This window comes from Elgaria multicarinata, chromosome 9 (genome assembly GCF_023053635.1).
Source record: "Elgaria multicarinata webbii isolate HBS135686 ecotype San Diego chromosome 9, rElgMul1.1.pri, whole genome shotgun sequence".
Taxonomy (NCBI): domain Eukaryota; kingdom Metazoa; phylum Chordata; class Lepidosauria; order Squamata; family Anguidae; genus Elgaria; species Elgaria multicarinata.
In genome coordinates, this window is record NC_086179.1 from 59,621,270 (window position 1) to 59,643,093 (window position 21,824).

The 21,824-nt window shown below is 42.8% G+C and overlaps 1 protein-coding gene across 1 annotated transcript in view; it reads left to right on the top strand.

The window, feature by feature from the left end:
- The first annotated feature begins 10,351 nt into the window (after positions 1–10,351).
- Positions 10,352–21,824, top strand: part of SLC38A1 (solute carrier family 38 member 1) — a 50,763-nt gene continuing 39,290 nt past the window's right edge. Inside the window, exon 1 of the mRNA XM_063133970.1 lies at positions 10,352–10,404. The gene's annotated coding sequence lies outside the window, so the exon portion shown is untranslated. The remainder of the gene's footprint in view (positions 10,405–21,824) is intronic.

Here is a 21,824-nt window from a genome sequence, read left to right on the forward strand (position 1 = left end):
GAAAATATCTTTCTGGAGCCCTTCATAATACCTTTTTGTTTTAACCACCCTAAATAATTTAATGCCATCAACAATCTTGGCCACCTCATTGTTCACCCCTAACTCTATATTGTTTGTGGCTGGGGTCTATTTGTTTTGCTGCCTGTAATTAGCTTCCCTCTCCTTTAACATCCAAGTGTCAGCTAACTACAGGCAGACTGGCAGCAGCAAGCAGGGCCAGCCCAAAACATTTTGCTGCCTGAGACAGAGGACAAGATGATGATGCCCCCTTCCCCATTCCATGTACAGAAACCAGCTGGACTGATAGTTGAGGAGGAACAGCTGCAAGGCCGCCACTGTTGCCCCCCCTCCCCACGCATATCTGCTGCCTTAGATGATCATGTCACTCTGCCTAATGATAAGGCCGGTCCTGTCAGAAAGTGAATATGAAGAAGAGGGAAAGCAACTGTGCTCTGTCCTAAATTGGCCAGTGGCACAGTCTAGTGGTTCACCACTACCATGTAAGTCTGAAAAACACATTTGAAAGGCCTACATATGGGTGTCACACACAGTTACAACGAATTTATTTAATTCTTGGCTATTTGCTACATGCTCACTTTATTACATTTACTTGGCTAGGCCCAATTCACATAAATCAATCAAGGAGTGGTGGGGGAGAAATCTTTGATTATTTCCCAGAGGCTTTGATTCAGACTTTGAATTCTTTCCTTGAAAAGTGAAGAGCATATTTTCCTGCTGTTATTGAATTATTGGTGGGCTTCTGCTGAAAAGACATAATTCGTCCAGGCTATTGTTGGCGCAGAGATTGTTAGAACTCCTGAGGATCATTATTTCTATAATTAATCACTTGAGCTTATATTACTAAGGACCTGATTCAGCAAGAGCCTCTATAATTCTAACCACATGAACAGTCCTATGAACTTTATGCTAACCCATACATAAAAGCATTTCAAAAGATAAGAAGGAGTTGTGTCCAATCTCTCCGCCTTTAAATTATTGGATAACTGAGTTCATGGGAAACATTTAAAAACATTTCAAGAATGTTATTTATTTTAGCACCCTCAAAACTCGCTCTTTAAAATACTTTACTAATCAAACTTGTTTCCACTTTTATCCTTCTTACAGAACCATGTTGTTCTCTAAAATGTCTATACATGCTGTGATAGGGCATTTAATAACAACAGCAGATTATACTGGAAAGTACATTCTTTTATCCTGCTATTTTTAAATGGATGATTTCAACTGTGTATTCCTGATTAAGGCTTCGAATTCTCTATAAATCATAAAACTCAAAGGAAGCAAAATCAAAATTCCAAAATATGTAATAACTAAGCACACTACTTTAAACTGTTAAATGTGTCAGGTCTGAACTTTCTAGTCATTAGATTCACTCTTGATGTCAGGCAATTCTCTTACTTCTCTGTTTGTCTGAAGCCCAAACTGTGTAATGACAGAAATCTGTGAATACATTCTTGTTCTCCTTAAAACTTGTTCATACAGCAGCCATGGTGCAGTGATCTGGATTAGGACTATGGCACAGGTAAGAAGAAATTAAGCCTTCCCACTTGTGCCATTTTCCAAGTTAGAATTTACCCACAAAGCTGCCATTTGCCCCATTAGGAAAAACATAAGTGCACATGTTATTTAGAACCAAAGAATGATTAACCCATCAGTATTTTTGGACTGGGAGCCCTGCAAGTATTTAAAAATTTTAAAGAGAATGGAGATGCATTCATGCATCTCTGTTATCATCTCTACATTGGCCTTTAATCATGATCATGATGATGATGATGATGATGATGATAATGTGCTACCCAGGGTGATCTATAATGACAGTTTCCCCTGCTTAAAATGAAGACAAAAGAGGACCATATTTTGTCAATGTTCATTTTCTTCTACTCTATCCTTTTCCGATCTGGGTGCTCTCCAGATGATTTGGACTTCAACTTCCATCAGCTGCAGTAGTCCAATACTCAGGAAAGCTGGAAGTTGTAATCAAGAACATCTGGATGGCATCACATTTGGGAAGGTTGTTCTACTCTGTGCCACTTGTTCTGGATCAATCAACCTTTTCATAGCCTGTATTTTCCCATTCTTTAAGGTTTTCTTCCTTCCTGCAGAACAAGGCAAGAGAGAGGATTTGCATGAAAGACGTTGGGAGAGACAAAGAGAAAACAGTATTTTATGAAGGTATGCACAAAGGTGATAAAGTACAATGATACAATTATGGAGATGACAGTTGTGTAATTAGATTGAAATCTGAGTTGAAAAATGAAGTGTTAATATAAATATGTTGGAGTCAAACAACAATACAAGCTAATTATCTGATAAATCATCAATGTTGCAGTTGCTTCACTATGTGCAGGGACTAACATTTTCCTCTTTTTAAATCTAGATTCAACTCCTTGATCTGTTTACAATGTGATATAGTTATATCAAGACTTTTCTAGCTAATCTTCACCGCAGCTTTTCTAAATCTCATCTTCAAAATGTGACATTTTCTCGTTGAAAACTGCACACTTGCAACTTTCTCTGCAGACATTTGAACAGAGAGGCAACCGATAAAGGCAATTAGGACTGGCTGACTAAATTCTTAGCATACTTCCCCATACAATTTTATTTATTATTTATTTATTTACAATATTTATATACCACCCCCATTCTAAATTTTGGAGTTGTGTACAAGATAAAATAAAATAAATATAGAATAAAAACACATTAAAATAGTTTTTAAAAGAAGCAAAATGCAAAGTGAACCATGGCTGGTCATCAAGGGAAAGCTTCCCAGAATGATGTTTTCAGATGTTTTCAGCCTTTCTTCAGATCAGCTTCCGGAGTCTCCTTCTCCTAGTAGCTCTATGCCTATGGCTGCAAGAACACAATGGAACTTACTTAGTTCTCAGTACATATGAATAGGATTTCATTGTAAAAAAAATATCCATTTTTTTGTGAATGAACCATTTCAAGAAGCCTTTTCCTAAGTAGTGTGTTTAAAAATTCAGAACTAAAATAGAATTAAAATGCTGCACTAAGAAGGGGGGGGGGAATCTCAAATTTTGTGGCTTGTATATATTAGGCAAATTGAGCATATTTTAAACATAGAAACAAAAATATTTTACCATTTCTATTCTGCCTCTGCTAGCAAAGGCAAGGAGCTGCACAAGACACTGACGCTCTTACAGTATTAACCACAAGTAGTCTTGCTGAGACCTCCTCTGGCCACATACTTCAAAATCTATTTATAGCCTGAAGGTCTAGGACTATATTTGTTTCTTACATGTATGCTGAGATACTGAGGGCAGTGAATTCTGTACCTTGTAGTCATGCACACAGCTTTGCCTATGAGGGGCGGCGCAGAGCGGTAAAGCAGCAGTTTCTGCAGCTGAAACTCTCCCCACGGCCTGAGTTCGATCCCAGCAGAAGCTGGTTTCAGGCAGCCGGCTCGGGTAGACTTAGCCTTCCATCCTCCCGAGGTCGGTAAAATGAGTACCCAGTTAGCTGGGGGAAAGGTAATAATGGCCGGGGAAGGCAACGGCAAACCACCCCGCTATAAGGCCTGCCAAGAAAATGTCAGCGAAAGCTGGCGTCCCTCCAAGAGTCAGTAATGACTCAGTGCTTGCACGAGAGGTTCCTTTCCTTTCCTATGAGGGGTATTTATGGTGTATACAGCTGCCTTATACTAAGTTGGAAACTGGTCCTTGTAGCCCAAGCTTGTCTGCTCAGGCTGCTAATAATTCTCCAGTATGTCAAGTTCCAGTATGTCAGTTTGCCAGTGCTGCTCCTTCAGATCCTTTAAATTGTACATACTGGAGATTGGACCTGGAACTGTCTGTGCGCAAGGTGTGTCTTTGCACAAAGTACCACTGAGATATGGTCTCCTGCAAGGGCTACTGGGAACTTGTGCCTCTTTCCAGGCCTTCCTTGATTCCCTATTTTGTTATGTGTTTTGCACTCCCTTCACCCTTTGTGGTTTCTTCCAACACTAGGAAGTGAAAATCCATTCCCATCATCAGGAGTAACAACAGTGGCACCATTTATGATGTGCTGTGTTAGAAATCTGTCCACCTTTGCCCCCTTTTAATGTCAGCTCTGGTTCTTAACCTTTACTGCACACAAAATCCAATTCAACTTATTGGCCCCATTCAGAAGACACCTTAAACCATGGCTTTAACCACGGTGAATAAGGCTTTTTGCCTTATTCACCATGGTTAAAGCCATGATTTAAGGTGTCTCCTGAACAGGGCCATTCAGTATTTTAGGGTACAATCCTATACGAGTCATTCTGTCTGAGGGGTGATAAGATATGGCAGACCCTTACTAGGCTGGCACAATACCACCATGCTAGGGGTAGAATCGCACTGAAGTCTTACTTAGAGTAGACTCCTGCAGTGCAAGTGGTCCTGGAATACACCACCACCATTGAAGATACTCCATCAATGACCAAGATACTCCTAGCTGTTCCTCTGTGGGGTTGTCAACCTACTTGTTCCAGGCAAGCTCCACGGCAGATAATTACACAACAGGTGATGGGGTTCTTAACATGGACCTGGAGTTATGAAGGACATGATGTCTGCTGAGCCACTATATGAGGCACACAGAAGCCCTCACAGGGTGACAGCTTGGCCTTCCCATAGATACGCCTTTTTTTCAGGATATCTTCCATCCCGGTTGTCTTCAATAAAAAACAATGTCTTTCCACGTGTGTTGTTTCTTTGTTGCTAGGGGTTGGCAGACAGGGATCGGTTTACGCAAGCCTAGCATGATCTGTCTTCAGCTGGCCTCAGGACAGAACTCTTAGAAGGGGCAGACTACATGCTATCAGGGCCAGTGACTGTTCCACCATCTGTTCTTGTACTGTAAAGGGGCTGGGCAGTGGGGCACTAGTGGGATGGGTGCTCTTTCCAGGGTGTATGAGGCAATTAGTTGGAGTGGAGGAGGGTCCAGAGGGATTGGAGACAAGGGAGGCAGTGGGGAACGAAATGGGCCACATGGATTGCCAGGTGGAGGAGTGGGGCAAAAGGGTTGGTTGGGTGATCCAGAACATGGCTCATGCCCATGCATTACTCCCATTGAGCGATGGTCCTTCCCCACCTTTTCTAGTATGCATTGTGTTCTAGATTTGAATCTGGGATCTCCTGAGACCTGAGCTGTTCCACCATGCTAAGGCTTCTCCTGCAGCCCAGGCTGTCCTGGAATAGATTATTGGATCCTGAGGCTGGGGGTAAGGCAAATTAATGCACCACGGTACGTATGATGCATCTGCTGCTGTGACTGTGTAGTTAGGGAAGTGCTCTGTGGCGCTTTTAGCCTCAGGAACTCCCTCTCGTTTGCCTCTTATGTGTCTTCTTTTTGGCAGGCAGGCAAAAGGTGAGTGGGGCCGTTTTCCCCTTTCCCTCCGGCAGGACATGAATTGATTGATTGCAGCTCTATATTGCCCGATAGCTGGAACTCTCTGAGTGGTTCACAACAATTAAAACCATAAAATACAACACGATAAAACATATCTTAAAAGTTTAAAACTACAGTATAAAGTAAAAACAAAACAAAAACCTAGCAACAGTGCAAGATTTGAAAAACAGTAATAGATTTAAAACAACAGCTGAAAGACTAAATGCCTGGTGAAAATAAGGGCTTCACCAGGTACTGAAAGGACCACAATGTAGGTGCCAAGCAAGATTCTCTGCAGCTTCCTAGTCCCACACCATATGCAGTGAGCTGCTGGAGGATGCTGTTCTCAGTTTGTTTCTGTAGCTCCTGCACTGACCCCTCCAACAGTGGGCCTTGAACCCTCATCCCAAAGAGGGCAGTGTACTCTCTGCAGGTCCCCTGCCAAGGGAGTTATGTGGGTGCTCCAATATGTGGATTCTGTTTCCTTTTCTTTGTGTGCTCTGCTCCAAAAAAGGGCTTGTGGGCAGTGTGTGACATAAGGGAACGTGAACCCCCACCTGCAGAGATGCTGAGGGGCGGGCTTGCATTAACAGGTGTGTTGCTGGGTGTGCAACAGGAGCTCAGAGAGTGGAGAGACAGTGGTGTCATTGTGCTTGCTGTGATGCAGGGAGGTGCTTTGCAGAGAGGGTGTCCCCATCAATCTGAATTCATAGGCTCACTTTTGTATATTGGCGTATTTTACCACAGCCCATTTGGTGGGCACTGGAGGTGTTTCCTTGGAAGCTGAGGGCGTCGCTGCTAATTGTGTGCCATTTTGTGACTTCTGAGTGCTGTGTTTTACTTTCCTCTTTGGGGCTGAGCTGGTAACAGCAGTCCTTGCTCCAGCAAAGAGGTAGCATATCTCTCCCTGCATTATTGGTCTATAGCAGAGATAGGAAGCATATGTGTTTACATGTGCTAAAGAAATACTTTCCTTTTAAACAGGAGAAATACCAGTTTTATCTTCTGATAAAGAAATTAAACTTTCTTCAGCATGAACTCTAATTTTGGATCAGTTGTTTACCACAACAGACTTCAATTGGAGCATTTGAACTACCACCATTCACACATTAAATGAAAAAAATATATACAGATGAAAATCTGACTTTTTCCACAAATGTTTTTGAATGAATTCATTTGCAGAACATGTGCTATACACAGGAGAGTCCTGCTAAAAACCATAAAAGAGTTAAAATCTCAACTGCAAGTTGGCAGAACCTTGGCAGCAGTGTGGACAGCTTAATAAGTGGTCTGATTTTGCAAGTTAATGAATACTTAATGAATACTTAAGGATGGATGCCCATTCTCAACAGATGCATCTCTACATCAAGGGTTTTTGTTTTTGTTTTCTGCTATTTGTAACTGTTTATTGAGAAAGGAAGGAAATGATTACTGCATACATTTAAAACTAAACACAGGCCAGATCTATACCAAGCAGGATAAAACACTTTGAAAACATTTTGAAAACTGTATATGGACCCCAACAGTCCTGGGCCCCAACAGTTGTCAAAACGGTTATAAATCATTTTAAAGCGCTAGTGTAGATCCTGCCACGGACTCGTCAAAACTGACTATGATCACATTTTCCATGGGTATCAGATATGCATATTCACAATATCTGATCTCAACTGTCCACATCTTTAACCCTCACCCCAGTCCATCTGTGCAGTGACAACATCTGGACCAACATAATCAAAAGTTTGATGCCAACTTCCCTTTAATAATACGTGATTAAAACAATGGTCAGGCTATATAGAAGTCCTGCTTAAACATGACAGCCTATTTGCAGACTTGCACATAATTTATATAGTCACATTAAAAGTGCTATACCAAAAAAATGTGATAGGACATTTTGGATGAAAACCTATCTGAGTGTGTATTTTGAATGTGTTTGTATTCCCCCTCTAAAGATCAATAAAATGATTATTTGAACAAATTAATGTGCATGGTGTTTTGCACTCGTCTCATTATCTTTCCCTGCATAGCAAGTCACTTTTTATTCTCATTTTGCAAATGACAAACTGAGCACAGGCCACCTTATGACTGAGTCCACAGCGAAGCAAGGATTCACATGTGAACAGGGCAGTGCATGGATCTCTTTTATTGTTGTTGCTGTTCTTGATCTCATTGCATGTAAGGACATGTTGTTTTTCATATTATTTTTATTCACTGGTGGATGATGAGAAGCCTGTGGGAAATGTTACATTATGAATTGGATTCAGGTAAATCTTTCAGCCCCGTGGTGGCACTGCAGCATTCTCACAATTGACTGTCATACCTTCTACCAGAGGTACCTTTCCCTGATTGCTTTAAAGGATTAATTCGAGCCACTTCTTGCAAAGCCTCCTCAGTCACCTGCTTCTGTCCCTCAGTCACATGACCCATTTTATGTCAGATTGTGTGATCTCTCTGGCTCCATATAAATGATTCTATTTCTTCTTAGGAAAGCCGATATCCTGCATGTAAACCAGCTTTTCAGCAGCCAAATTCGGGGCTCATTGTATTGGAATACCTATGCACTGCACATGAGAACAGTTGAAACATGGAAGGAGTCACAAAGCTATATGCAACCCATAAATAACCCTTAACTGAGCTAAATTCTAAAAGAGTCATAGAAATAGAGTTACTTCAATAACCAGGCAGTCAACAAACATAACACAAAGAAATGAGATGATACAAAGCTGAAAAATTACAGCTCAGACTTTATTATGTAAAGGTAAATCCACATAAGATTTCATTCCATTTGTTTTCTTTTTCTAACTGTCGTGATACTGCCTAGATGAAACACCTTTCAGAAAATCCAGAAGCAGGGTTTGAAATAGAGTTTCATCCTAATTTTTGTTACCACCTTCTTCACTCATTTTTCACATTGCCATGAGAATGGTGTTGTGGCTTGCAGACTGATGTACTTTGTGACTGTGAAATTAAATGCATGTCCAATTACATATTAGTAAAAACAGCTGTGGCTATAGTCCTTGGCAAACTTACTGAAACCACTGAGAAGCTTTCCTTCCAAGTAAATATGCTGGAGAAATAAATGCTGGAGATACCAAGAATAATAAAGAACGTCTCTTTAACCCAGTGGAGGCTGGTGGCTCCAAAGTCAGTGGGGTAGTGAATCTGTTAGGACCAGTTAGAACTCTAAAGGAGCTATCCAAGGTACAGAATTACCTTGGAGAGCTCTGAGTTTTGACTGATTCTGAGTAAAACCCAGAACGGATTCACCACCCCACTGATATTGGAGCCACCAACCTCCACTGCTTTAACCTTGGCTTGATCAACACCAAGCAGGATATAACACTTTGAAACTGGTTTGAAAATGGTATGTGGAATGTGTCCTGGGCCCGAACAGTTGTCAACACCATTATAAAACTAGCGTAGATCCTGACAAACACTACACAGGTATCATACAGTGGCTGAACTGCCATGATCTTCCGCCCCTTTGTCTTAATCATTTGCTTGAATATTTAGACTGAATATCAAGGACTTGAATTACAGGAGGGGGGTGGGGAGACAGGGTGTAGTCCCATTTTCTTTTTCTCATGGCCTCCTTAGCTACTGCCGGAGGCATGATCTGGTGAAAACTGGGGGCAGTCAGGGTTTGGGGGGGTTCTGGATATCATGTAGGCCTTCCTACCTTCCCCATAATTAGAGCACCAATTGCATCACTGCTTTGTTACAGTGTCAACGTGTGGAGACAATAGCTTTATCTCGACCCAGCATCTCCGACCTGGTGCCCTCCACATGAATTGGACTACAACACCCATCAACCTGCGGTCACAGCTGAGGATGATGGAGGTTGTAGATCAACCCATATGGAGGGTTGTGAAAGCCTGATCTAGACTTCTGGGCCCTCCCTGATACAGGGATGGTTACAAATGATGCAATCAAGGTGTGGCCATCATACCTCTTCGTTTTCTTTTCCGTCACGAAAGGGCAGCGCTGACGTTGGTCCGTTCTCAGAGCGGAGCTGGCGAAGGCAAGTGGAAAGCGCGAGAACAGGACCAAAGGCAGCCTTTTTAATTCCTGCCTTTGCACATAGGTTGCGGCAACTAAATTCCCACAATGCTGCTGGTGATCTCGCCCCGGATCAGCGCCAAGTGCCCTTCCAGGGGAGGGAAAAAGACAGAGAGCGTTAAGGGGCCGCTAGCAGTCCTCCGAAGCAGCGACCACAGCAACGGTTCAACCCAGGAGCTCAAACACGCGCTGCTCCGCGTCACTTTCATTCCGTGGGGGCTCCGGCAGCAGCCCCCGGCCCCGTGGTGCATATTAAACTATTTCCCCGGGGACCAGGTGCTTTGTAGCTCGAGCACCAGCAACAGCACCACCTGCGATGGAGGAAGAGGAAGCCGGGGAAAGAGCGAGCGAACACACGCGGTCGAGCCTACTAATTTGTTTAAAAACCTCATCTCCCCCCCCCCCCACGCCCGCCCCCGCCCGTTTTCGCTAAGGATGGCAAAACAACATAAACCCGCGCGGCTCTGAGCAACGGGTGGGGACTTCGCCATCACAGGTTCAGTCTACAGGTCCGTCACTCCGCCAAGGCAGCCAAGCCCACATACGTACGGAGGAGGAGGTGGAGGGAACAGGAGGAAGAGGAGGAGGAGGAGACGACGAGGAAGAGGAGGAGGAGGAGGAGGGAGCAGCTAGCAGCGCCGCGTGAAGCTGAAGGTCGCGGTTCCCATTCATTCCGCCTCGCGCTTCGCCACGCCGGCTAAAATCACATCTGTTTGCTTTTGGATCGCCTTTTTATTTCATTGAAAAGCGAAGCCAAACGATTGCTGTTCCTCCCAGCTCAGCGCTCCGAATCCGCCAGCGCGCGGAGAGAGGGAGCCGGATCGTCTAACAAAGGACGCTGCCGGCAGCAGCAAAGCCACCCCCCGCCCCGAAGAAGAGGCGAAGGCGGGGCCCCTTGAGCGGCGATCCTTTCTCGTGGAGACTCGGGAGGGGAGCAAGAGGAATCGGTCGGATTAACAGGTAGGTCGGAAGGGCGGGAGAAAGGCAGGCCTCTTCCTCAGCATCCCGTCTGTGAAACCTCGGAAGGACACATGGACGGCTGGTGGGGGTGGGTGCGTGGGGGCTCTTTCCAGCCCCGCGTGTGTTGGGCGGGCGCTTTGCCCAAAGACGCGCCTTAGAATAAAGTCTGGTGGTGTGTTTTTTAAAGGCTCGTGTTCCCCGCACCCCACTCACCCAATCGCAACCCTCGTGGAGCGGGGTCCATCGTGGGTCCCATTGAAAGAGGGCGTCCTACCACCGACGCTGCTTGTAGCCCTGGTTTTGATGTGGGCAACCCTTGATCTGGACTTGGCGAGGGGGCATTTCTCTCGCCTCGCCTCTCCGGAGCTAAGGACGGCTGCAGCTGAGGGCATTGTTGGCGGGCAGGGATGATGCACAGCGCGCACGTTTTTTCCTCTTTTATTTATTTATTTATTTATTATTCCTTTTTCTTTCTCCGTTATTAGTATTTTTTTTTTAAAAAAAAGGCGCGTAGGCAGCGATGTGTATGACACAAGTTTCGTATTTATTTCCGCCTTAGATATATCTCTGTATATATCTTTATGTATGCATTTTAACAAGAGATCCCTAGCGAAAGTGTAGAGAAAGGAAGAAAAAAGAGCCAGAACGGCCTAGAAGCCACTTTACTGTGAACAGTGGTAGTAAAAAGAGATCTTCCAAAATAAATGGATTGTGTTTTGCAGGCTGTAGTACTTGAGGGGTGGCGAGAGGGAGGGAGGGGGTGTTGGTTGCTTGGTGGAGAGGAAGGGGAGGATGTCAGTCTTTGTCCTCGCTTTACACACACACAAAAAGCGGGTTCTACCTAAAATGTTCCTTCCTGCTCTCAACCTCCCTTTTTTATTTAGGTTTTGGTTGGAAAGATAAGAGAGGGAGGAAACGAAAATGTGAAAAAAATAGGAAGATCGGTGAAACAAAACAAAACAAGTGGAGCATCTCTGTTTAGTATCCAATGTTTGACCTACGTAGAGTAAACCTATTGAAATGACTAACTTAAGTCCATTCATTTCAGTGGGTCTAGTCTATGTAGGACTAATATCAGATACTACCCTCTGAGTGGAACATTCTGCTATTTTTAAAAAAATAGAATGCTTTTCATCTCCAGCTCAGGAACATTTAGTGTGGGGATGAGTTTATTATTTACTAGTAATAAAGGAATTTTCTTTCGTTCATTTTAAAGCCTTCTTTCCAACTTGGGTTAAAGCCTACTCAGATCTAAACAAGACATATCCCAAATAACGGTGCTGCAGCTGCTTTAGCAGTAAATTCAAATTTACATTTTTGAGATTCAGCAGTTTCCTTTCTCCCCTCTGCTCCTATCTTTAAACCCTGCTGGCAACTTTTTGTGCCATTACTTTAAAAACCACGTTTCATTAAAAAAAAGAAAGAAGGTAAAATGATGCTATTCATCTGTGCATTGAACTTAAAATGGTGCTGCTCTGCTGAAACGGATTCTTTAGAGCATCCCTGGGTGAAGAAGGTATAAACAAAAATGGTATGATTGGCTTGGGAATTAATTCTCAGTTTCTCATGTAATTCATTGGGAGTTTGTGGCACGCCAGGAATGTAGGCCCAGCCTCAGCATGTGTCTCTATAGATGTATCTTTTCCAAGTCTTTGTTTCTTTCCTTGAGAAGCCATTCTTTCTGGTTATCACAAACCACTGGGTTCATTTTCAACATAAGCTATTTTTTTCCCTATTTGTTTGCAAAGCAGACTTAGAATGCAACCTGTTGCTATCATTTATTGTTTGCAAATTGGAAAAAAGTAGAAGTTGTACATGCAGAAATTATTATTATTATTATTATTGTTGTTGTTGTTGTTGTTGTTGCCAGCTTTTAGCTTCATTCATAGCCTGCACCCCACTCTTTTGCTTATGCTCCTTTTAGGCATTTTCTTCAGACCTCTATTTTCCTTGAAACTGGTTATACTTTTATGGTGGCTTTCAGTTTTTTGACTTTCAATTTATCTTTTGTTTTTCCATTCACCTTTAGATTTTAATAAACATTTTACCTTTGGACTAAAGAGTAGTTTCAGAGTGAGACAATAATTTGAGGCCTTTGTTAGCTTGTTGAAATTAGCATTGTACTTTTAACACATATGCCTATGCATGTGAACACACATACAAGCACATTCCCTATGGTATTCAGTTGCTATAACGTGTCAAGGCAGTTTCAGCTGCCCAAGGAAATACAAATAAGAGATTAGTATGACAGAGCATACTTTGACATAAGCCTGCTTTGTCACCTACTTCCCTGCAATGGATGCTTATACTGAGCCAAAATATCCTCAGTTCATGTTGTCGTTCAGTTATGAACTTGATGAATGGCCTTTGGCAAAACCAGCAGCCTCAAACTCCACCTCCATCCTAATTTGGAATATTAACCTGGGAATAATAATATCAGCCTACCTTGTTTTGTTGTTAATAGAGTAAAGTGCTTTGACCACTTAGGAAGTGCAATGCATGAAGGCAAGGTATTATTCCTAAAACCTCTACTTTTAGACTAGTGTCTCAGGGAAAACTAGATATTACAGGGGGAACGTTTGGCTGGTACCCAACCAACTCCTGCCTATTTTCCTTATAATGGCAATACCAGCATGGAGGGCATTTGCAAGGAAAACTAATGGGTTACAGAGGGGGCTTAACTTTTACCTACTCACCAGTTCTCTGCTAGTGTCCACACAGCATTCTTTTGTTTGTTTTAATTCCAAGCCAGGCTTCAAAGCTAAGAAGTGAGTCCAGTGGTTGCAGGGTAAACAGCCTAGGGGAATTTTTGCAGGGGAGAATCAGTGAGACAGAGAAGGTTAATGCCCATCCCACCAGTCCTCTCCTTCCAGAGCCCTGCCCTTGCTTTCCCAGTGCCCTGGCAAATACAAGCACAGGGCCATTCATTTGCCAATGTAACACTTAGTTCTGCCCTCAAAGAGCAATGGTTTGCCACATCTGAAGATCATGGTTGAGGTGAGATTTGCTGGGGATTTTTCAGCCCACAACTGACATTCTGAATCCTACATATGTTTAATTCCAGGGCATAATCTGAAGGCATATGATGCAGAACTTTGGTGAAGCTAAGCATTCTGGGATTAGTCAGTGCCTCTTTAGGAGAATGCCTGGATATCCTCTATACGCTGCCTTGAGACCCACAATGGAAGAAAGGCACACTGAATATTGAGTTCAGTGGGTCTTACTTCTTTAGACTGGGAGTTATGGGAGCTCCAGTTCAACACATCTGGAGAATACCAGGTTAGGGAAGGCTGGCTTAGCCACTAGCCACTAACTACATCAGCTTTCTAATACTGAAACTGAATGTTGCTATGAAATAATAAATAACAAAAGGCTCTTTGCTGGGAATTCATCATAAAGAAGTTATTTTTCTCAGAACCCTAGAACATTTCTAATAAACTACATTGTATCAACCAGTGTTATCTAATCCATTTTTTCAAAACAAAAAACAAAGATTTGTGCAAAGACAAAAAAAGAACGTGCCAATCTACAGTGTTGTTCCCAGACTACTCACACCACAGCCCTGCCATTCACTATATTCTTGTGATTAGAGATAAGAACGGTGACTGCACATAAGTTAAGTACCGTATATCATACATAACCGCATTTTAGTAACCTCATTTTGCTACCTTTTCCCTTCCTTCCCTTTAAAATATTTGTGCTTAGGCCTGAATAAATGTGACTTTTATAATACAGATTGGGCAAGGAAAGAATATTTAAGGGAACAAAGCAATTTTCATTTGATCTTTGCTGCCTAAATAGCACTTCAATTGAAATTATTTAATGTTATGAATGAAAAGAATTAAGGAGGCCTCTGCATTAGAGAAGCTTGTGGTCTACAGTTCTAACATTATGGAAGAATTTTAATATCCTAAATAATGATACATTTAAGTGATTTGAATGGAAGGCTATTGCTTTGGGCAGCTGGTACTCTTTTCAACCTGTTTAATTCTGCATTAGCTCTATATATTTTGGTGATGTGGTGAGGTTTTTATATTTATTGCTAGTATATGCTTTAATATTGTTTGTCAGGTGCCTGAACAGAACCATTGTTGGCTACTTGGTAGCACTGGCATTTTAGAACACATAAACATGAGAAAACATGGCCATTCTTCAAATGTGAGAACTGAATAAGAACAATGAACTGGCAGACAACGTGAAATATGATGAAATGGACCTAAATATCCCCAATATTTAGTATATTTACAACGATCAATAGAGAATTAATTGCCTTTTCAATATTTCTCTGTTCTGCCTCTGAAATCTTTTCCATTCTTCCATGTTTCATTTTAAACATTAATGGTGTATTGATTTGTGACATCACTAGTGTTACAGAATGTATTTGTTATAGCTGCAAGCTGGGATCTTTTCAGACAGAGGCAGTAACAAACTGTGGAATCACAGTAGTGTTTTGTGGTTGTGTTGAGTTTTCTCCACAGGGCCACATTAGGAGCATGAGACCCAGGAGACCTCTTTGGGCAACAGATTTAGGAGGCACCTGTCGTGGGCTATCATATTTGCTCTACTGCTGAAACTAAATAGTACGAACACCATCTCCAGTTGTAAAGGGTGAATCACTGACTCTAGTAACCATTGTTATGTTAATGTTTGTGGGTGTTTTCAGTGGTGTAGTGGGACATTTTGAAGTGCCAGTCCTCATAGCCATGCCTCTAAGGTCAGTCCAAAAATTTAGGCAGCTGTGTAGAACCATATCAACAAACCAGTTCTAGCCGTTTCCACCTCCACCAGGAGCAGTTTTTTTGCAAAGCTAATAGGTCTGTATTGCCTATTACAGACCAAGGGCCTTGCTAGACCTACCTGATAATCTGGTGAGGAGTCGGGGTGAGGCCGCGCTACAGCTAGTGTGGGCTGTCGCCCTTTTCTACACGTAACACACGACGGGGAAAGGGAAAGCCCTGTCGCGTCCTCCATTTTTTTTTAATTAAAGGGCCATGTGCGCAGGAGCGCACCAACGGAAAGGTAAGGTTTTTTTTTTAAAAAAATAAAGGGTTCCCTGCTCCCCCTGCCCCTGATTTCCCCCCCACAATGTCTGATGCCCCCCTGCCCGCTCGCTCGCCATGTTCGCCCCCCCGCTCGCTCGCCCGTCCCCGATCTCCTTGCCATAGCCCCGTTCTTCTCCCCCCGTCCTCCATGTCTGATGCCCCCCCACCCGCTCGCCAGCCCACTCGCCATGCCCACCCGATCACCCGCCTGCCATGTCCGATGCCCCCTCCGTGCCCCCCCCATGATTTCCCCACCCTGGCTCCGCTCTTCTCCCCCCCCATCTCTCCTGCCGGGTCTGCTCTTTCCCCCGGCCCCCATCTCTCCCCCCCGTGATTTCCCCCTCCCCAGCCCGATGGGCACAGCGCTCCTATAGAGTGCTGTACCCAGTGTGTGGCTTCTCCCAGCTACTCGCAAGTCAGCGAGCGGCCAGGAAAAGCCACGGAAGTAGCTAGACCTTCCGCAGCCCCGGGCTCAGCCCGGGGCTGCGGAAAAGCCGGGCCATAAGCGGATCCGATTATCCCGGGTCAAGGGAGGATTTAGCCCGGCCTGACCCCGGGATCCCCTGTGCGTTGTCTGCACGCACAGCAGGGAGCCCGGGCCTCAAACCGGGCTAAGTCCTCATCTAGCAATGGCCCAAGTCACCCCCAAATACTCTGTGTTTCAACAGGGAACAATATATCGTTACCTGGAAAATTCATTTTACCCCAGCTACTCTGAAGATTACAAATATGCTCACCGGAAGCAAGGAAATCCGGGAGAGGGTGTTGGGCAGATGATGTCAGCATCCCTGCTAATGAAAAAGTTCTGGCACTGTATCCCTGCAAATTCTGTCTCCTTTATGCCAGGTGTAAATTGTGCGTCAAAATCATTAAATTTCTAGAATTTCAGTAAATAAGATATTCAGCAGTGGCGACGGTCAGGCACCAAAGATGCTTCTTGCCTAATGTGTCATTTTGTCTAGGGCTGACCCTGTCTCTATGCTTGTTTAGTATATTGTAGAACCTGTCCCACCAGCAAGCAAGAAGTAAGAGTCCTTAGTTACTGCAAAGCCTCTCCTCCCTTGAATTGCAGATTGATGCTGGAGACCAGACAAATAGAGACCAAAAGAAAGCTGCTCTGTTCCCTTCAGTTCATAGGAGCACGACTTTGCTCCACCATAGGGCCTAGCATGGTGCTGGTATGCCCTGTATTAACTAAGCTTCCCAAAGTCGTCTTCAGTGTTTGATTATCTCAGAAGGGATTTCAGAAGAATTTTTTTAGCAACAATTTCATTTGTATTTATGTTTGGACTGCACCCTTTCCCCAGGGTGAAGTTAGAGACGTTAAAAAGAAATGTGAGCTTAAATTTCCCCCTTGATGATTCATGTGATTTCCCCAAAGCTAAGTTATGAATAACTAAGAATGTCAGATTAGAATTTAATGATTCCTAATCTATTTGTCAAGCTTGTACCAGAAGACCAGAGTTTCAGACATGTGCAATGTGCTGATTCTTCTTCAGGTCACAACTAAACCCACCCACCCCGCTTTATTTTTTACAGCTTAATAGTGAAACAAGCTACAACATCCTGTACACGCGGCCAAACAGCAAATAGCGAATACTTGCAGAGGGGGAGCAGGCCTGCCTCTGACCCATCCACCAGGGATAGGGAACCTGGTGTCCTCCAGGTGTTCTAGACTACACTTCCCATAACTCTCACTCAGCATGACTAAAGACAGGGATTATGGGAGTTGAAGTCCAAAACATCTGGAGAACACCAGTTTGCTTACCCCTCATAACCATGGCTGTAATGAAAGTTAACATCCATGTATTGGGTAATTGCTTTTTCTGTTTTGCATTCCTGTACAAGCTTAGAAAGCATGCCCTTTAAAATAAATGGCCAGTATTTCTTTCCTCAGTACTATAATCATGGAAGTACTTAATTTTTAAGGAAAGAAATGGTGGGGCTCACGTCTGCCTGGAAACAACAACTTCTGAGCTGGATGCCCTTTCTGTTAATTCCTGCTTCTTCAGGGGCAAGATAAATAAACTCTGAGCATGTTCAGGGGTACTTTCATATACTATCATGTCATATGTTCCAAGGTTTAACATTGGAAAGAAATGTCAGAAAAGGAAACTGAGTGCAAAGCCTACCTCTGTCAGTTGTTTATGCTATCTGTTACCCCAGACTGTTCCAGTTGCCCCACCTTTTCTCATTTCCACTCAGGTGGACCCTTCCCTCTTCTAAACCTCCGCTCTGAAGGAAGAAGGCTACAAAGCAGAGGAATCCCAAAAAGGACCAATGCTGGAGAAACGTGTGAATGTTTTGGCTGTTTTCTCAACAAAGAGGAGTTTAGCTTTGGGGGGGGGGATATTGGGAGTTGTAGGCTTACTTCTGTCTTAATATGCATAGGATTGCATCCCAAACTGCTTTATTTCTGGCAAAGAAAATAGTGATGTTATCTCCTCTGAGACCAGGAGTGCTTTGATTGCCAAATAATACTTGTGTTTTACATCAGCATTATTAGGTCATATACCCCAGGCATTTTCTCCCCCCCCCCCCAAAAAAAAAACCATACAAAAAGCACAAAAAACCTCACCCTATGTAGTGCATTGAATTTGGTACTAATAGTTGCCTCAAAAATATTTTCCTGAGAATATGTAATCTAAGCTCAGGGAATTGTGTTGCTTCTGATAGCTTCCTTTTGTTCTGGCTCTTGACATTGGTTTGAGGGGGGGCAGTTTTTAAGAGTTGCTACTGAAAGTAATATTTTATTACTCCCAATTACATACCCACTGTTTTATTATTTACTGTATGTCCTTGGTGTCTTCCTGGTCATAGCGTTCCTTTCAAAAATGTGAGGCTGTAGAAATGAGGGTGGGGCACACAGGAGACACATATCATATCTCAGTCTTTACATAAAGGAAGCAGTTTATGTGAAACTCAAGCTCTAGGCTTGAAGGCTTCACCAAGGTGCATAAAGGAGTCTCTAGCAAGATCAACCTATCTTTGAAGATAAAACTGCATCCAATTTCAGCTTGCCAGCAAATTGTTCTATGGCTGAAATGAGCATCCTCTAAAGCACAGCTTTAAAATCAACATAAAGCCAGGTGGGAACAAATCCTATAGAAAGGAGGGCATTTATTGGAGCCTGTTGCCCACTTCAGATGACTTGTCTACTTGTGTGTGTGTGTTTTGTTTTGCCCCTCAAGCACCTTGCATGTCAGATATGTGGTAGTTTGTTTATTTGCTTGCTTTTTAAATCCTTTGACACACTGTTTCTTTACTCTTGAGAAACCACTGTGTGGAAGGAAGACAAGGCAGTTTCATGACTGATACATAGACAAGCCAATCAGAGCTGTGCACAAGCCTGTTTGGAGAAAAGGGGAATGGGAAATGCTTTGTGATTGACACAAGGGCCAGCTAATTGATGCTGTGTAAAAATTACTTCGGTTGGAACCGGAAAATGAATTTGCCCGGAGCGTGATCTGGGAGAGAAGGTGGCATTCATGCCCAAAGGGTTAATCCCTAAAATTATATGTTGGTCCTCACTGTTTGATGTGTGCAGTTGGTGACACATAGCAGTTTTTGTTCAACTGTGAAGAGAATTGCATCATGTGGACAGCTGGTGTAGCATAGAGGCTAAGAGACCAAGCTGCCACTCAGGAAGTCCTTGGGTCTTATCTTGTCTCTGCTGTAAACTTCTTTGGCAAGCCACTCTTTCAATCTCTCCCCACCCCCACTGCCATCTGTACTATGGGGAATAATAACAATTTACCTGACACAGCCATTATGAGGATGACAATCCATGTGAAACACTTAGCACATTTGAAAATGTCCTGTGCAAATTATTTTATTTATTTATGATTACATTTATATCCCACCCCTTTTTCTTGTTGCAAAGAACCCAAGGTGACTTACATAGTCTGCCTCTTCTCCATTTTATCCTCACAACAACCCTGTGGGGTAGGTTAGGCTGAGAGTCACTGACTGGCCCAAAGCTGCCCAGTGAGTTTCATGACCAAATGGGGACTAGAACTTGGATCTCCTAAGTCCCAATCCAACACTAATCACTACCCCACACTGGCTACACCACTACATTGTAATATATGTAGTGCAAATACATATGTACGACATATACGCAAATATATGAAGGAAGCTGAATTCAAAGCTATAGGCCTAATCTACACCAAGCAGGATATTGCACTATGAAAGCAGTATATAAAAGGCAAGAGCCACACTACTGCTTTATAGTGGCATTAAAGTGCACTGACAACTGTTGGGGCCCATTGACACATACCATATACTGCTTTCATATCCTCCTTGGTGTGGCTCCTGCCTTTTATATACCACTTTCATAGGGCAATATCCTGCTTGGTGTAGATTAGGCCATAATCTGCAAATGGAGTACGAGTTGACTAGTCTGAGCCATGACACAAAACTAAAGGGAACACACCACAGGGAGGGGCCATCAGCTTCACCCTTCCTAAGGAGGTTCGTTTGGAATCTAAATTATATTCTTTTAGATGCCTGGGGAAGATCTTTTTATTCTCCCAGTATTTTAACAGTCTATACATTAATTTTAACTTTGCTGTTTTAAATTTGTATTTTTGCATTGTTGCTGTTTTTATCTTGGTTGTTGCTTTTATATGTATTTTGTATTATGGTTTTATACTGTTGTTTTATACTTTTAATTGTCTTAATTTTGTAAACCACCCAGAGAGATCAGCTGTTGGGCGGTATAGAAATGCAATAAATAAACAAATAAATAAATAAATAATAAAATTCCTGTGAATATCCAGAGGCTGCCCACTGTTGGAGGCAGAGTACTCAACTAGCGCCTTTGTTCTGATGCAGCAAGGCAGTTCTAATGCTCTTAAAGCATTTTTGTGAACCGCCCAGAGAGCTTTGGCTGTTGGGCGGTATAAAAATGTAATAAATAAATAAATAAATAGGGAAAATGTACAGTAAGCACTAAAAGTATTTTAACAAATAATTTATTTTAATTTATTTATTACATTTTTATATTGCCCAATAGCCGAGGTTCTCTGGGCAGTGCACAATTAAAAACATAAAATACAAGTGTCCAAATAAATTTAAAACTTTAAAAGTTAAAAAATGCCATATAAAATCAAATAAGTTACAGTCCAGGGAAAGGCAGTTTGAAAAGATATGTTTTCAGGAGACATTTAAAAGAGGCTATATTTTCTACCTCCAGTACCGCAAGAGGGTGGGTGCTGCTACAGAGAGGGTCCGCCGTCAAGGTTCATCATGGCGGCATTTTGTTCATTTCAGAATGGCCAGCAAAATCATGAGCCCATGGAAGTCTTAATTCTGTGCTACAAAGCTTGATTTTGTTTTCCATGTAAGATAAACAAATATACACATATGAGCCTACATTGCAGAATTTATTCAGGAGCCTTGAATGTTATAGAAAAGGAACACCAAGTATATCCTTATACAAAGGGGGAGCAGTTCTGTGTACAGCTGGCTCTTCTGATGCCTTGCCCTTGGAAGTGGGAGATATCAGGGGATAGACAGAAACCATGCCCTGATACAGATGGGTGTGGAAGAGACATGAAGATTTGAGTGGGATGGCTGTGGAAGGGACCAGAGGTGGGAAAATATAGAAGCAAACCGTCAATTTCTCTCTTTTTACAGAGAAGAGAACAGAAGGTCCTGTGCCTTTATGAGTAACATTGGAGGCAGTATTTTGCCAACCTGACTTTTCCCTTTGCCGGGCTGCGGTGGCACCTGGTAGAATATTTTTACAGCTCTTAACAACATATGAGCTATTAGCAGATGGTGACAATGTTATTGAAGTGCATATTGGGATGCATAACAATGTGTGCAACGGCCTCCACAGGTCTCCCTTGCTGAATTAGGACAACTCAGAAGCAGCAAGGAAATAAAAGTGTCCATTAAAGAACCGATGTAGTGTAATGAAGAGTCACAGAATCATAGAATAGTAGAGTTAGAAGGGGCCTATAAGGCCATCAAGTCCAACCCCCAAGTCTGACTAGGACTAGGGTGACCAAGGTTCAAATCCCCACTCAGCCATGGAACTCACTGGGTCACATTGGGCCGATTACTCGCTCTCACCCTGACCTACATGAGAGGGTTGCTGTGAAGATAAAATATGGGGAACAATTAGGTTGGTTGCCATGAGCGCCAATGATAATTTTGAGATCTTCACACAGAGAACTACAGAGCATCATGTTTCAAATTAGAACCTAGATTACACCTTATACACAGTTATAGATATCTAAGAGAAAATAAGCAACTTTCCATCTTAATTTATCACTCAAGTTCTCAAGTTGCCCTATGCAAGTCTTTCAACACCTCTGTGCTGATAGTAGAAATGTATACGTTTTAACCCATTCAGACCATTAATCCAAT